An 18,682-nucleotide genomic window follows, 5' to 3' on the forward strand; every position below is an offset into this window, starting at 1 on the left:
TTGCCATGGAAAGGAGTAAGAAGGATTGAGTAGAAGCAGTAGAAGAGCAGGCGTCCAAGAGCTCTACAGCATCTCCACATGCTTATCTGAAATTCCTACCAATGAACCTGCATAAGTATCTTTATCCCTTTCATTATTTCTGTTTTTCAAAAACCCATAAACTATTTTAATCTGCCTAACTGAGATTTGCAAGGTGACCATAGCTTGCTTCATACCAACAATCTCTGTGGATTCGACCCTTACTCACGTAAGGTTTATTACTTGGACGACCCAATACACTTGCTGGTTAGTTGAACGGAGTTGTGAAAATAAACAATGCCATCAGAGTAAACATCCTACAAGTAGAAAGAACAAGTGATCACAATTTCGTCCACCACTGATTGCCTAAGAACATACAACACCTTGAACTTTTAAACTGCATGAAAAAATAAGACAAAAATAAAATGAGAATTAAATAAAATTACCTTCTTTCAATCAATGAATTCAAACTTCACAATATATAAATAGTAAAACTATAAATTGAAATGTAAAAGAACAATAAAATTCCAATACATGCAAAAGTTTATACAATACTAAACTAAAAATTAAATTGATAAAAAAATTATGAAATGGTCACTAGCTGTCCATGTACCTATTTCTGAATGCAACTACATTAGAAAAGTTTAGGTTAATCAAAGTTTAGAAAGACTGATAATTATTTTGGATGTTGACCTCATCTAAATACGCATAGGTTTAAATAGTTGTATCATCATCATCAGTGGTTGACCGTCATATTCTTCTATAAAATACAAAATTAGATCAACTAAATTTTCAATACACTTCATTTTATTTCTCCTATGAGACCAAAAAAGACATAACAAAAGAAAAAATACACAGAAAAAATTCATGCTATGTCTTTATTAAAGTAAAAAAAAATAATAAAAATGAAAGGACACCAAAATAAAATAATTTTTTCTTTAATTAAAAAACAAACTATATATCAAACAAAAAAAAAGTAGTTTAACATAAAATGTGAGAGGAAAAATAAATTCTAAGTCTTTTGAGTAAACCGCAATGTGTTTATTATGGTTTCTTATAGTTGTTACCAAGTCTTTTGGATCCTCCTTGCCAATAACATAACTAATGTAATCTACAAAATCATATAAACTACCATTTTATAAAATCATCCACTTTACAAATAAAAATAATCTAACAAAACACATAACATTAACCAAATATGAAAATTAACATATTTACTTATAAAGCAATTTTGATTCAGAGTAGCCATGAACCCAATATCATAATAAAGAGTAAAAATAAAAGGACAAAATGTGAAACTATTATTGGAAAGAATAGTCACTGAAATTTTGGTGTAAAAACTTAATTTATACTTGTGAGAAGTAGTTCTAATTAGTTTGGTTTTTATCTGGACAATAAAAGTTCTCATAGAATAGATTTCGTATTCACGAATGAGAGATTTAAACACAACAACACTTGTTTTAGAAATGCTATAATGAATACACCCTTAATAATAAAATAACAAAATAAAGACAATAAAAAATAGACTAAACCACCAAAAGTAATCATGAAAGATTGATTCACTGACAAAAGTAACCATGGAAGATCACAACTCCTCAGATACCCACAATTAATTTGCTTTGTTTGTCAAATGTGACCAAACATTAGAAGAATGTTGTTAAATTATATAATTTGTCCACATCCATAGCAACGTGGCAAAAGGATGTCTTACATGGATAAATTTTTTTTTGTTAAAATTGCATTTATTTAGTTTATTAAAAAAAATGGTTACTCCTTCAAGCATTGAAATTAGAAGAACAGTAAGAGGTGTAACCCCTCCCTTTTGAGCAGGAAATCAACCATACCCTAACAGAGCAGTTTTTCATCTTCTTCTTCTCTAGTGTAATCCCATTGTGCTCTGATTCCATTCTAGCGACGACATTGGAGAGGGAGGTTGCTGCTTCTCCAATGGATAGTGTTTAGAGGTGAACTCTGTCACACTCGAAGGCTCTAAGAGGTAATACTTTCATAAACTAAGTGATTCAATGACTGTAACCTCTAAGTTATAAGAGTTGTTAGTTCAATGTGAAAAAATTAGTTCTGTTGTGGTTATTTATGATAGGGTTTGGATTTGCGGTAACTCTATTATATTCTTGTTCCTCTATTTAAGCTGTATAAATTTTTTATGATTTGAATATTGTGGTAATTATTGTTCTTGAAACCAAATTGATAGTGACGTTAGGTACCATGATGGTTAGGTTTTGAGTAACTTGGAGTTTGTGAGATTGCCACTAATGGTGGATTTTTTATTCTTTTACATAGATGGCTACAATACATATCACTTTAGAGATATATCACGAAGGAAAATTTGAGAGAACAAAAGATGGAAAAGCATAGAACTCAAGGGTGCAGTTTGGGTGTGTGCAAGGAGCACAACCCCCCCCCCCAAGACTTTGCAGCAGCCATGACAACAATCAGAAAACTAAACCCAGATGCTTGGGAGTATCTGAGCCGTATTCCACCAGAACAATGGTTAAGATCCCACTTCAGTGAATGGCCAAAGGTGGATAATATCACCAACAACAACAGAGAAGTTTTTAAGCTAAGTGTAAGAAGTTTAGGGGAAAGTGATACATGCTCGGAAAGACAACAGGAGCATTCTAAATCAAAAGGGCAGAATGAGAATTTCATACTTCTAGAGGGCCCCATCACTAGAGCACGTGCAAAGAAGCTCAAGGAGAGTTTTGGAAACCTGGCAGCGCTTGTGCATATGGAGTTACATCAAGTTCTAACCAAGGAAGAATGGGCAAGGCCCATAGGGCTAAGTCAGGACAGCAAGAAGCCCAATAATGTTTTCCGAATTCAATGGGAGGTATAATTTATTTTTAAATTTCGAAATTCTAGACATTTGTTTTTGTTTGTTTTGTGGTCAAAAGTTTGTTAGAAGACTCATTTTAAATCTGCTATACTTAGTAGTATTTTTAGGAATTTTAAATTTAAATCAAATCTGATCTACTCTAATAAGATCAAATCTGATTTAAATTAGTTATCATATCTTTAGGATTTTAAAATTTAAATCAAATTTGATTTAAGTTAGTTATCTTATCTTTTAGTTAATTGTTAGGTGCCTATTTAAACACCTTCGGTGAGACAATTTACATAACTTTGATGAATAAATTTCAGTTGCTTTTAAGCTGTTTTTATTGTGTGAGAAGTGAGGTGAGTGATTTGCTTCACTTGTTACATGAGGAAGATTGGAGGATCCAACACTAAGGTGATCTGTGTGGTGGTTTCTTCCAGTTTTCGCCCCTCTGATCTAGGTTGTCAAGGACAATTTCTTTGAAGGTCTAGTAGGGAATCCTTTCTGATGACCTAGGTAGCTAAGAACAGGTATCTTAGAGGTCTAGTAGGAAAACCCCCCTTATCTATCCTTTTGTTTTATTTTTCCTTATCTCAATTCCTCATCTTTCGAAGTGCAACTTGTTAAGGCAATACAAGAGTGAAAAAAGGCAAGAGTGGTAAGCTCATCAGAGGGTAAAAGCCACGTATTGAGTGAAACATGAGTGCCCTATTCCGAGTGATACACGTGAGAAGAGTGCTGTAAGGTCTTTTCTTTTACAGGTTCATTGATGGCTAACACTGAAGGGAACCCCGATCCACAACTAACTTTCCGCCTTGACGCATTTGTCAGCATCCTTACAGGGATTCAACAACGTCTTGATGACATGGATTCTCGAATTAACTCTTTTTCTCCTAGGCGAAAAGCACGGTCACGAGAATCTATTCATAATGATTCTACGGAGTCTGAGGATGAGACTTCATCCAAATCCCGGCATCATAGACAACCGGTAGATGTTGATAATAACCTTAATGCTATCAAGATGCGCATCCCAGAATTTAAAGGCAGAAGTGACCCTGAGGCGTACCTGAAATGGGAACACAAGGTAGAGCTCCTATTTCAGTGTCATAACTACACTGATGTAAAAAAAGTAAGTCTAGCGACTGTCGAATTCTCAGATTATGCCCTTATCTGGTGGGCCGAGCTAGACAAACAGAGGAGGCGGAATGGAAAACCACCAATTCTGTCTTGGAAAAAGATGAAGAAGGTCATGCGACAACGGTTTGTCCCTTCTTACTACTATAGGGAGCTACATCAACGGCTCCAACGGTTATACCAAGGTTCTAAGTCTGTAGATGAGTATCATAAGGAGATGGAGATGCTGCTAATCCAAGCAAATATTGAGGAGGAGTCTGAGGCTACTATGGCACATTTCTTGAGTGGGCTGAACCAAGACATTACAAATACTGCAGAACATCTCCCATTTGTGACTATGGAAGACTTGGTGAACCTAGCTATCAAAGTGGAAAGACAGTAAAAGGCAAAAGGGCTGCGTAATTCTACTTCAAGGTGGGATTCAAGAGGTGCTAATTTTAGGGAGAAGACTGGATCCAAACCTACTGAATCAAAGGAGAAGCCCACAGAGCATCACAAAAAACCGCAGACACCTAATTCCACTTCTAAACCTCCTGCACGGCATCGTGATATTACCTGCTTTAAGTGTCGTGGATTAGGCCATTCTGAGTGTCCAAATAAAAGGACCATGGTAATTAAAGCAAACGATATTTTCTCAGAATCTGATAACTCAAATGGGTATGAAGACATGCCACATGCAGATGACGCTACAGATAATGAAGATATAGTTGAGTATGCTGTTAGTGGTGAGACCCTTGTTACTAGGCGGATCTTAAATGTACAAGCCAAGGATGATCGTCTAGAACAGTGAGAGAACATCTTTCATACAAAAGTTTTATTGGGAGGTAAGGTTGGACTCATGATCATTGATGCTGGAAGTCATACAAACGTTGCTAGCTCTACTTTGATCACAAAATTGGGGTTGAAATGCACCAAACACCCTAACCCTTGCAAACCGGAGTGGCTAAGTGATGTTGGTGAGTTGAAAGTTATGAAGCAAGCCCGCATACAGTTCTCTATTGAGAGATATAGTGATGAGGTACTTTGTGACGTGGTTCCCATGCAGGCTTGTCATCTACTCTTAGGCCGTCCATGGCAGTATGATAAGAAGGTGGTCCATGATAGTTTCACAAACCGATACTTATTCAATTATCTTGGGAAGAAGATTACCCTTGCACCTTTGACACCTAGAGAAGTGTACCTGGAGCAACTGAACATGCACAAATCTACTAAAGAGTCTTTAGGATGTGAGAAAATTGAAAAATAAGAGGGTAAAGAGAGGGCTTTGAGAGATGAAACGTGTGAGAAAAAGAGTCAGGGTTTGAGTGAAAAAGAGAGTTCTAAAAGAGAAGCATCTGTGGAGAGTGAGAGTGCTCACAAAATATGTTTTTATGCCAAAGAGAGGGATCTGAAGCATGCTAGTTTAGGGAAAAAAACATTGGTGTTAGTACGATTTAAAGAGTCTTTACTTTCTACCATTGAAACTAACCATAACCTGCCTAGTACTTTTATTTTACTCTTGCAGGAATTTGGCGATGTATTTTCAGATGAGATGCCCTCAGGTTTACCTCCATTACGAGGCATTAAACATCAGATTGACTTTGTCCCCGGATCAAGCATTCCTAACCGGCCAGCTTATCGGACCAATCCTGAGGAGACGAAGGAACTGCAACGGCAAGTCGAGGACCTTTTGGCTAAGGGTTTTGTGAGAGAAAGCATAAGTCCTTGTGCTGTTCTGGTACTATTGGTACCTAAGAAGGATGGCTCATGGAGGATGTGTGTTGACTGCAGAGCTGTAAATAAGATTACGGTAAAGTATCACCATCCTATTCTTAGACTTGATGATATGCTTGATGAATTGCATGGTTCTGTTATTTTTACTAAAATAGATTTAAGGAGTGGTTATCATCAAATACGAATGAAACTTGGTGATGAATGGAAAACAACTTTCAAAACTAAATATGGTTTGTATGAGTGGTTAGTTATGCCATTTGGTTTGACTAATGCACCTAGTACATTCATGAGACTAATGAATCATGTTTTGCGAGAGTTTTTAGGTAAATTTGTAGTTATTTATTTTGATGATATCTTATCTATAGTAAATTTCTTGATGATCATATTTTGCATGTTCAATCTATTTTAGAGGTACTTAGAAAGGAAAAATTGTATGCTAATCTCCAAAAGTGCTTGTTTTGTCTGAGTAAAGTCGTATTCCTAGGTTTTGTGATAAGTTCTTCAGGAATTGAGGTAGATGACGAGAAGGTGAAGGCTATTAGAGAATGGCCCACACCTCAGAGTGTCTCTGATGTTAGAAGTTTTCATGGTCTTGCGGGTTTTTATCGGAGGTTTGTTAAAGATTTTTCTACTATTGCTGCACCTTTAACTGAAATCATCAAGAAACATGTCAACTTTAAATGGGATCAGGAACAAGAACTTGCCTTTAACACCTTGAAAGAATTATTGTATTCTGCCCCCATTCTTATTTTACTAGATTTTTCTAAAACTTTTGAAATCGAATGTGATGCTTCCGGAATTGGTATAGGTGCTGTTTTGATGCAGGAAAAGCGAGCAATTGCCTATTTCAGTGAGAAGTTGAATGGGGCCCGCCTCAACTACTCCACTTATGATAAAGATCTTTATGCCTTGGTGCGAGCTTTGGAAGTGTGGCAATATTATTTGCTACCTAAGGAATTTGTGGTACATACTGACCATGAATCCCTCAAACACTTGAAGGGCCAACGGAAGCTGAACAAGAGACATGCAAAATGGATAGAATTCCTTGAATCTTTTCCCTATGTAATCGCCTATAGGCAAGGTAAAGAGAATGTGGTTGCTGATACATTATCTAGAAGGTATTCCTTAATCACAATCCTTACTTCTAAACTGTTAGGTTTTCAGTGTATGAAGGAATTGTATGCAACTGATTCTGCTTTTGCCTCTATCTATGCTACATGTGAACATGGTGCATATAACATATTCTATAAGTATGATGGCTTTCTTTTTCGGGGTAATAGGATTTGTGTACCTACTTGTTCTATTAGGGAGTTACTTGTTCTAGAATCACATAGTGGGGGTTTGATGGGTCATTTTGGTGTGCATAAGACTTTGGATGTTTTATCTGAGCATTTTTACTAGCCCCACATGCGTAAAGATATTGAGAAATTTTGTGCTGCATTGCATGTAAACAAGCTAAATCTAAGTCTTACCACATGGTTTGTATACTCCTTTACCTATTCCTGTGCATCTATGGGTTGATATTTGTATGGATTTTGTTCTTGGTTTGCCTAGAACTAGGAGAGGTCGAGATAGCATTTTTGTTGTGGTAGATAGATTTAGTAAAATGGCTCATTTCATTGCTTGCCATAAAACTGATGATGCCACACATATTGCTGACCTATTCTTTCGAGAAGTTGTGCGCTTACATGGTGTTCCCCAAACTATTGTTTCTGATCGTGATGTCAAATTCTTAAGTCACTTTTAGAAAGTTTTATGGAGTAAACTGGGAACAAAATTGTTATACTCAACTACTTGTCACCCTCAAACTGATGGTCAAACTGAAGTCGTAAATAGGACATTGGAAACCTTATTGTGTGCTGTTGTTGGTAAGAATTTGAAAACTTGGGAAGATTGTTTACCTTTTATTGAGTTTGCTTATAACAAGACAATCCATTCTTCTACTGGTTTTTCACCCTTTGAACTTGTCTATGGTTTTAATCCTCTCACTGTCTTAGATTTAATGCCTTTACCTTTGAGTGATCTTATTAGTTTAGATGGAGCTAGCAAGGCTGAGAAAGTTAAAGCAATACATGCGAAGGCTCGTGACCTAATTGAGAGGAAGAACAAAACCACGGCTGAAAGGGTTAACAAAAACCGAAAGCATATAGTCTTCGAACCAGGAGATTGGGTTTGGGTACATTTGAGGAAGGAGAGATTTCCTGCTCAGAGGAAGACTAAACTTGATGCTAGAGGGGATGGCCCATTCCAAGTACTTGAGAAGATCAATGACAATGCCTACAAGATTGACCTACCAGGTGAGTATAATGTCTCTGCTACTTTCAATGTTTCTGATCTCTCTCCTTTTGATATAGACACAGATTCGAGGACGAATCTTTTTGAGGAAGGAGGGAATGATACATGCTCGGAAAGACAACAGAAGCATTCTAAGACAAAAAGGCAAAATAGAAATTTCACACTTCCAGAGGGCCCCTTCACTAGAGCACGTGCAAAGAAGCTCAAGGAGAGTTTTGGAAACCTGGCAGCGCTTGTGCATATGGAGTTACATCAAGTTCTAACCAAGGAAGAATGGGCAAGGCCCATTGGGCTAAGTCAGGACAGCAAGAAGCCCAATAATGCTTTCCGAATTCAGTGGGAGGCATAATTTATTTTTAAATTTTGAAATTCTAGACATTTGTTTTAGTTTGTTATGTTGTCAAAAGTTTGTTAGAAGACTTATTTTAAATCTTCTATGCTTAGTAGTATTTTTAGAAATTTTAAATTTAAATCAAATCTGATATACTCTAATAAGATCAAATCTGATTTAAATTAGTTATCATATCTTTAGGATTTTAAAATTTAAATCAAATTTGATCTAATCCAATAAGATCAAATATGATTTAAGTTAGTTATCTTTTCTTTTAGTTAATTTTTAGGTGCCTATTTAAACACTTTTGGTGAGACAATTTACATAACTTTGATGAATAAATTTCAGTTGCTTTTAAGCAATTTTTATTGTGTGAGAAGTGAGATGAGTGATTTGCTTCACTTGTTGCATGACGAAGATTGGAGGATCCAACACTAAGGTGATATGCGTGGTGGTTTCTTTCAGTTTTTGCCCCTCTGATCTAGGTTGTCAAGGACAAGTTCTTTGAAGGTCTAGTAGGGAATCCTTTCCGGTGACCTAGATTGCTAAGAACAGGTATCTTAGAGGTCTAGTAGGAAAACCCCCCTTATCTATCCTTTTGTTTTATTTTTCCTTATCAGAAAGCCAATCATTACCCTCCTGGAAGAGATAAGGTGTTATGTTATGAGAATTTTGGCTAGAATTAAGAAGGAGTTGAGGGGATACAATGGACAACTTTGTCCAGTACAACAGAGTAGATTGGAGAAAAATAAGAAATCGAGCAGTAGTTGGAGGCAATTGTGGACAGGGGATGATGCTGAAAATATCTTTGAGGTTCAATGCTTACCTATGAAGGTAAGTGTTGATCTCGGGAAGCATACTTGTACATATAGACTATGGCAGCTCACTAGCATACCCTGCAAGCATGCATGTGCAGCATTGGCACATTAAAATAGGAGAGCTGAAGAAATTGCACACACATGGCTGACAATTGATGCTTACAATGCAACATACCAATTTTTGGTTCAGCCAGTGCCTAGTCAAGAGTATTGGCAACAGCTAGACACTAATAAGAGAGACACCACTAAGGATGCTCCTAAGATTAACCCAGACCCTTACAGGACAAAGAGAAAATACGGTCAAATAAAATACAAATACTGTTTGAAGGTTTGAGAAATATTGTTCACCAAAATAATTGTTATGGATATTTGTTTATGTCTATTTGTGTTGTGAACTATTATAAAATCTTAATTATTATATAGGAAGGGCACAATTCTAGATGTTGCAAGGCTAAAAAGGAAGCCATGGCAGCAGTTGCTACTGTTGCGGATGCTGCAGCACATGGTCAAAACTTTTCTGCAGCAACAACTGCACATGTACCACCTGCTAATGTAGCGTAGGATGAGGATGATGAAAGATTGGATAAGATGTATTGGGAGAAAATCTTGGAGGATGTAGAGGCAGAGGCAGCCTTGGATGCTGCAGCAGCTGAAACTGAGGCATCTCTGACTATCGGAACCCAACACAGGTAAAATCTAAATTTGTTAATTTTTAAGCATTTTTTTGAGCTATTAATTTTACTTACATTCATGTATAATTTAATTCATAGGCCACTACCACATTGAATCCATCTAATATGTCACATACACCGCAAGTGCTACCACCAATTAGACCACCAACCACAAAAATAAAGAGAATAAAGAGATCCACCAAGAAGCCTCCTCCATCACAAGTTCAGACCCCTGTGCCTCGAGCTCCAATTTTGAACACTCCTCAGCAGCCATCCAATGCATCTATTAGGCCACCCATCGTGTCTCCACATACAATGCAAGGAGCAAGTACAGGCACAACTTCCAGGTTTACACAGTTTATGCCAATACCAAGATCACACCTTACACCAAGATGGCCAGTTCCTAGATTCAGATCACCCAGATCATCTACTACTGTGCAAGGTACAGCCTATGGATTATCCAGTGGGAGCAGCAATTCAACACCAAGTTAAAAAAAAATTAACAGTCTTTATCTTTTTTTTTTGGAATCTATATTTATGTAATTTACCTCAATATTTTATTGATAAGGATCAATTATTTTTACTATTTTTATTTTGGATTATCATGTCGTGTTCGTATGCTACATACACTACTTAAACAGTTATTGATGTACCTTTTTAGAACCTTACGAATGCTTATGAGTGCTTGTGGCTATGCAGATTTTCTAATACATATTATATTCTGATATTGATGTTATTATGATTAACTAATTTCTCAACTCAGAATGCTTAAATAATGTTGGAAAAGAATAACAATTATTGAAAATAGTGATAGAATAAAAATATAATAAATAGCAAATATATCATTCCATTCAAACATGAATTACATTGTTCTTCATTGGTAGAAAACAATCTGTATCGAAACTAGTTCTAAACTTATGCATAAATTTTGGACTCAAATTTCCCAATCACTTGTATATGAACATTACAAACAAGAAAAAACGTAAACTGCAAAAACAATCCTAAAGACACGGACATAAGCCATACTCTCATAGCTTTGATTTCACCTTCAATCTTCTTCTCAACCTTCGTGGCCATGTTAACATTTCTCTCACTGTGGTCTGTTGGAGCAATCGTCACATCTTGATTAGCAATACCACATTTATGCTCATTGAGTCTTCTAATCAAACACCTTGCCAAACTTTGTCATCCCCTATCAATTTCATCAACCCAAACAAAATAATTGCAATCTCGACTCTACAGAAGCAAAAAAAATCAAAATATCAGAGATGCAGAGAAACCTTATAATTGTCTAATTATCATAAATAATGTTCCATACCTTCGAAAAGGGGCAACGAATAAATTAACCATCTTTTAGAATTAGTAACCGTCAAAGATTCCAACAAGACAACATACTCACCACAGTGACATCGTCCATCCATAATTTTCTTCTTCTTCATCTTCGAATGTAAAGCTCCTGAAAACCTGCTTCCTTCACTTGTACTTATTTCTCTCCTTAATATTGCTCAAATTCTATAAGAATAAATTAATTCAGAAATTAGGATTCTTCACTTGTAGTTACCTTGGATGATTGTGCTCGGGTATAATTTTACCTATAAAAATTGGGTTCTAACTAAAAAGAACAAAGAATTAGTGTTCATATTGACCTTAAATGATACTAAATACACGTATACCTACCAACACGTGTTATCGTCAAAGTAAACAATCCACGTATGCCACTCTGCTAAGGTTACATCAGACTTGGCTATTTTTGGCAAACGGAGCAAATCAATTGTGAGTATCTGAAGAGTTGTGATCTTCCATGGTTACTTTTGTCAACGAATCAATCTTTCATGGTTATATTTTGTGGTTTAGTCTAAAAAATAATTGTCACAATTTAAGTCATACTACAATTCCAAAAAAAACGACATAAGAATAACAACAACAAAACCAAAAACCACAAAGAAAAAACTGAATCTTTTCATTTTGAAGCATTGTTTTCACACTCAAATATCATTCGCATTGAACTGATTTTGAGTTTCATATAGTCGTACAACTCTAACCACCAAAGACCATGATAAGTTAGTAGGTTTCACATATGCAATACCATCAATTTCTAGGTTTATACCATTTAAAAAAGTCATGTAGATATTAATACACAAAATATTCAAAAACTAATATATCATCATAGCTATTTTCAAACTAAATTAAAAAACAAGAGACACAAATTAAAAAATGGGTGTGGCGGACAAGAGAAGTAATTTCTAAATATATAGAACTTCTAAAGAACATTGTTCATAGAGAGAATTTTGAATCCTGCTCTTAAGTGCGAAAAATTCAAACTCATGTAGACAGGGGTTAATCCATATTAGGGTTTGAGTAACACATTTCGTAATCCATTACATTCTTATATCAACCAATTAAAAGGAAAATTGCTAGATTATTGATAAACTACTATTTTATGGTTTATCCTATGTTCAATTGAGTGGATTTTATCAACTCTTTACCCACTTATTCATACTATTTGCATAGTTTTACATTTGCCTTCCTAATTATGTGCTTTGATTGAAAACATGCTTCTTTGGCCATAAGTTTTACATTTACCTTCCTATGTTTAATCCTCTCTTATTACCATTAGATGCCTTGATATGTGTGTTAAGTGTTTTCAGATATTATAGGGCAGGAATAGCTCCCAGGATGGAAAGGAAGAATGCAAAAATGGAAGGAATACAAGAAGTTGGAGAAACTGCTAAGTTGTCCAGCTTGACCTCTTCGCACTCAAACGACTATAACTTTAGCTACAGAGATCTAAACGACGAGGTTCTAGTTGCATTGGAAAGCTAACGTCCGGGGCTTCGATTTGATATATAATATGCCATAGTTTCCCTGACGCTAGGCGACGCGAACGCGTGATTCACGCGGACGCGTCGCATCTGCGAACTTCAACCCGCGCGGCCGCGTGGGCGACGCCTCCGCGTCACTTGGCCGCGACCTGTACGGACCAGAAAGCGCTGGAAGTGACTTCTGAGCTATTTATGACCCAGTTTTCGGCCCAGAGAATACAGATTAGAGGCTATAAAGTGGGAGAATGCATCCATTCATCAGCATGCTTTCATAATTCACTTTTCATAGTTTAGATGTAGGTTTAGTTTTGAGAGAGGTTCTCTCCTCTCTCTTTAGGATTTATGATTTAGGACTTTTCTTAGTTTTATAAGTAACTCTCGATCCCAGGTTCAATGTTCTTTTACTCTATGTTATTTCTTATTTTCTTATTTTCTTATTTAATGATATTTGAGGTATATCAGTTTATGATTGTTCCTTTTTATTATCCCCAATCTGAAGACAATTTTTATTCCAGCAGATTTAATTTCTTTTCCTTTTGGTCTTGGTTGAGAAATCAGTAACTCAGGAGTTATCTTAGCTCAACATAATTGATAACTGTTATCTTTGCTAATTGAACTGAACTTCAATAATCCCAACCTTTTCTTAGGAAATAAATAGGATTCGAAGGTCAACTAATTAGTCCCTTGACTTTCCTTTGCTTTAGCAAAGGTTGACTAAGTGGAATTAAGATTCAACTTTCATTATTATTGATAAGAATAACTAAGTCTGGATTTTCAACTTCTCATACCTTGCCAAAGGGTTTGCTTTACAGTATTTATTTATTTTAATTGTCATTTAAATTATTTGCCATATTTATTCCTCATTCTCAAAACCCCAATTTTACCTTTTTCATAGCCAATAATAAGAACATATCTCCCTGCAATTCCTTGAGAAGACGACCCGAGGTTTAATACTCGGTTATCAATTTTAAGGGGTTTGTTACTTGTGACAACCAAAACGTTTGCACGAAGGGATTTCTGTTGGTTTAGAATCTATATCTACAACGCGACTATTTTTATAAAATTCTTTACTAGCAAAAAATCCCAACGTCAAAATGGCGCCGTTGCCGGGGAATTGCAAACGTGTGCCTTATTATTGGTTATTGTAAATATTCAAAAAAAATATTTTTCTTTTACTTGTTTATTTGTTTTTTCTCTTCCCTCTTATTTCTCATATCTACTATGAATTCTCACCCCTCTCGCTTTGAGTTTAGTTCTAACTTTGTTGAAGGAAATAGAAACCACAACAGAAATATGCATCAAGGTCAGACCAATCAAGGATGGATGGAGTCAAGAGGATCTAATCAACCCTTTAGGCAACAATACCCTCCAAGATATCATGGACAACGACCATTCTACAATGCATACCCAGCTGAAAGATATGGTTGACAACCTTGTAACTACCAACAAGCCCCACCCCGTGCCTATAGACCATTCTCTCAACATAACCTCGAACCACCACACTCACAAGCTTCTTTTCACCATTCGCCACCATACGATCCTTATCCACCCCAACACCAATCCAATTACTCCCAAGAACCACCACTCCCCCATACACCATACCCATATCCATCAAAGCCAGAATCACAGGTTCGCCTTGAAGAATCAATAAAACAACTTACTGCAACCCTTCATCAACTGGAGCAAGCAATGAATCAATTATCTTCCAGACGTTCAGCCCCTCAACAGACTCCCATGGCTTTATGTGGAGAATCCAATGAAGAACGCAGTACAAAGAATACACTAGAAGCTCCAATGAACAGCATAGAGCATAACTTCGTACTGGAACAAGTAGAGGAAGCTGTCATTGCAGAAGAAGAAGAGTTGGTTGAAGATTTAGGAGATGCCGAACTGCCACTTGAATCCAGAGTTGTGGAGAACTCCGTCAAGGATGTTACAATTGATGCTAAGGAGGATTTTGCACCGCCTCCACTGCAAATATCTTATGAAGAACTGGACGGAATAACCCAGGACGCAGGTTTCCTTGATGATGATGATCACGAGTCCTGTTCTCTTAGTGATGACCTTGCATCCGCAAGTGATTTCTCTGAGACAGGAGAATCTTCCCTAAGTGAACATGAAGATGATGCTGAGGTAGATTTTTCTCAACCTCTAATATATGACTTGAGCGATGATGAGGGAGAAATTGAAGACTCTGATCAAGATATGGTTGAAATGGAAGAAATTTGCAAAGAAATGGAAGAATTCACAAAAGATTATAAGGGATTAGAACTTACAGAACTATTGGAAATACCTATCCCACAGCCATTACCACCAATTACAAACTACAAGTGGGTAACACCTTTGCCTTTTATCTTTACTTTTCCACTTGAATATGGTTTACTTGAAACAGATGGCCAGCTTAGAGCTCTCTGCGGTTTTAAGAGGAAAAGGGATATGACTCACACTCAGCGCTGGTATGCAAGATTCAATAAGGGTTCGCACTTCAACGTGAGGTGCAAGAATTGGTGTCAAGCTCAATTTAAAGGATCTCGGAAGCTGTTTGGTCACTGCAGTGAGAATTCAGATTACTCATCACCCGACTGGACCAATGTAGATCAAGACAAAGACGGGTGTAGAAGAAAAGTTTGGGATCATATAGTCTATTCTGACATTCAATACTCCGGGAGCTTACAAGCCTGTTTGAAATCACACAAGGGCTTTACGTACTTTGTTTGGGATCCCGGAGCCTACTGGCATTCCAAGCACTGGTGGAGATTTCTGGACGAATTTAAACATAAGCCGCCATAAAAGGAAGCTCAACCAATGTCCAACTTATGGACTTTAACCAAAAGTGCTAGGTAGGAGACAACCCACCATGGTATGATCGCTCTTGTTTTTATTTTATTTCGTTTTATCTATTTTATATTATTTTATTCCTATTGAACCTGGATGCCATTCATAACATTTGCATTTAGCACTGCATACTGCATAATTACATTTTGCAAAAAAAAAAAACAACGCACGCGACGCGGAAGCGTCGCTGACGCGTCCGCGTCGCAAGTGCATTAGGAGAAAAGAAAAGTGAACAGAGAGTCACGCGAAAGCGTGGCTGGAGGCATGCCAGTGGCACAAATCGTCCCACGCGACCGCTTCGCCGACGCGTCCGCGTCACATGGGAATAATGGCCTCCCACGTGACCACGTGACCCACGCAGCCGCATGCCCTGATTTTCGACGTAAAAAGGGTGCACAATAAATTATTGTGCGAGAGTGGTGCTGGATTGGTGCTGAACGCACAGTTCTACCCACGCGGACGCATGGCTCACGCGTCCGCGTCATTCCTTTCTAAAGCCCACTCACGCGATCGCATGCCCCACGCGATCGCGTCACCCCAAATTTGGCAAATAAAATAATTCGAACAGAGAGTTGTGCAGGCGCGAGGCTGCACTCGCGCCAGAAGCATAACATGTGTCACGCGACCGCGTCGAATAACTTAAAGCGCAAGTCACGCGACCGCGTCGCCAGCGTCGCACAACCTATCCAGATTAGTGCCAATTTTTTTTTTCTAATATTAATTTTTCTATATTTTCTTATTTTATCTCCCTCCTCTCTTATTTACTTCTTCTTCCATTCTTTCTCTTCTTATTCTTTTTATCTTTCATTTTATTTTACTTAATTTATTTGCAATTTCATTCATTGCATTTTAATTTAGTGCATATTTTTCTTTTCTTTTCTAATTTCATTATTTTTTCTTTGGTGTTAAAATTTTCTTATTTAGCTGTTACATCTTCTCTTGAATTATTTTGGGTGCTTAGTGACTTGTTTTATTCTAGTTAGGTAATATTATTTAAATCAATGCCTATCTTTTATACCTGTATTAATTTTGCATTGACATGAATTTACATTACCTCTCCTTACCCACACTCTCCCTAATTGTTGCAAAATTTTGCACCACTAAGTATGCCATGTGCTTCTATTGTTTTCTCACTTACATGCTGTAGCTACCATGTAATTGAGACCCTTATTATTTGGCATTAACCTACCCATACTGTATTTATTTTCCTATCTTTATTTCTGGGTTACTCTTCTTCCCTTTTTCTTTCAGGATGGCCACCCGGAAGAGAACCGAAAGACGTTCACATGGGGAGACAGGCAAGTTCATCTGCACAATCTTTGGAGTAAAGCATCAGTTGAAACAACCCGTCCACCTGCACATCTCAGCATGCACCGAGGACGGTGAAATCTTTAAGTGTGGGGAGGTCGATACCGATCTCCGTGGGTTAGTACCTTTCTGTTTCAACACCAATGTTTAAATTTTCTTTGTTAAATTAGTTGCTGCATTTGCATGTATTGCATATTTATTTGATTTTGTGCATATTTTACCACTTGGTTGAAGAAATATTTTTTTTTCAAGAAATTTTTATATTATTTCACTAATTTAAATTGAAAAATTTGTGTTAAACTTGTTTTGAAGTTGTATTTGGAATATGGTTTTTGAGCCAAAGAACACACAACCTGTGAGATTTTGAGCTTATTTATATGGTTACATTATTTAACCATAAATTTTTATTCTTGTGTGTTTTCTTCTCTATGATTGTAATCTATATTTTGTTCCAATCTATATGTCCATTATTTAGTGTATTTACATGCTTGCATATGATTGAGGTCATTGTTTGATTTTAGCTCACTTATCCCAAATAAGCCTACCTTTACATCACCCTTGTTACCCCCTTGAGCCTTTAAATTCCCTCATGTTGTATAACCACATTACTAGCCCTAAGCAGAAAAACAAAATAAAAATCCCAAGTTGAATCCTTGGTTAGCTTAAGATAGAAATTGTGTATTGTTTAAGTGTGGGAAACCTTATGGGAACATGGATGATAAAAACAAAGGTAGAAAGTTAAAAAGAATAAAGACATTTTAAAATAAAAGTTTTGGGAAGCATGCTCATGTGAAATCAAAATAATTGAATTACCATGTACATTTAAAAAAAAAATTAATTCAGTATTTGAATAAAGGGGATACAAAAGAATTCCCCAAATGCAAAATAAAGCAATGCACATGGGACAAAATTAAAACTAATGCATGAGCATGTAACATCAAAAGTGGGAAAATTATAGGAAGTTAAGTATAATTTTAAAATTTTTATAGAGTATGTATATGTTAGGTGAGATCTTAGACTACTCAAGGATTCACTTTACTAGCTCACTTAGCCTTATATATACCCTTACCTTTACCTCAGCCCCATTACAACCCTGAAAAGACCTCATGATGTTTGCATTGGTATGCTAAAAATTTGTTGATTGATTAGATGAAGAACAAAGTTTTAGAAAGTATGACTAGAGAAGAGTAGAGTGATTACCCTATACACTAGAGAGATTTGAGCGCATATACACTACCAGTGAGGGTTCAGTGCTGAATTCTATGTTCCCTGCTTTCATGAGCTATCTTCTTACAAGTTTACTTGTCTTTATTTTATATGATTTGAATTAGTGAAATCTGATTTATGTTTGTCTTGGAGAACTTATTTATTTTTAACCAAGTAGGTAGAAACGTTTTTTGCATGTAGTTGCATTCATATAGATAAGTTGCATTTCATACATCCTACCATTCCTCTTCATCTTTATAGTTTCTCTTGAGTTTAGCATGAGGACATGCTATTGTTTAAGTGTGGGGAGGTTGATAAACCACTATTTTATGGTTTATCCTATGCTCAATTGAGTAGATTTTATCAACTTTTTACCCACTTATTCATACTATTTGCATAGTTTTACATTTGCCTTCCTAATTATGTGCTTTGATTGAAAATATGCTTCTTTGGCCTTAAGTTCCCTATGTTTAATCCTCTCTTATTACCATTAGATGCCTTGATATGTGTGTTAAGTGTTTTCAGATATTATAGCACAGGAATGACTCAGAGGATGGAAAGGAATAATGCAAAAATGGAAGGAATACAAGAAATTGGAGAAACTGCTAAGTTGTCCAGCCTGACCTCTTCGCACTCAAACGGCTATAACTTTAGCTACAGAGGTCCAAACGACGCAGTTCTAGTTGCGTTGG

The 18,682-nt window shown here is 36.5% G+C and overlaps 1 pseudogene; it reads left to right on the forward strand.

Annotated features, from left to right (window-relative positions):
* The first annotated feature begins 3,626 nt into the window (after positions 1 to 3,626).
* LOC140173198 (uncharacterized) lies at positions 3,627 to 8,348 on the forward strand (annotated as a pseudogene).
* The last annotated feature ends 10,334 nt before the right edge of the window (positions 8,349 to 18,682 follow it).

This window comes from Arachis hypogaea, chromosome 5, assembly GCF_003086295.3.
Source record: "Arachis hypogaea cultivar Tifrunner chromosome 5, arahy.Tifrunner.gnm2.J5K5, whole genome shotgun sequence".
Taxonomy (NCBI): Eukaryota; Viridiplantae; Streptophyta; class Magnoliopsida; order Fabales; family Fabaceae; genus Arachis; species Arachis hypogaea.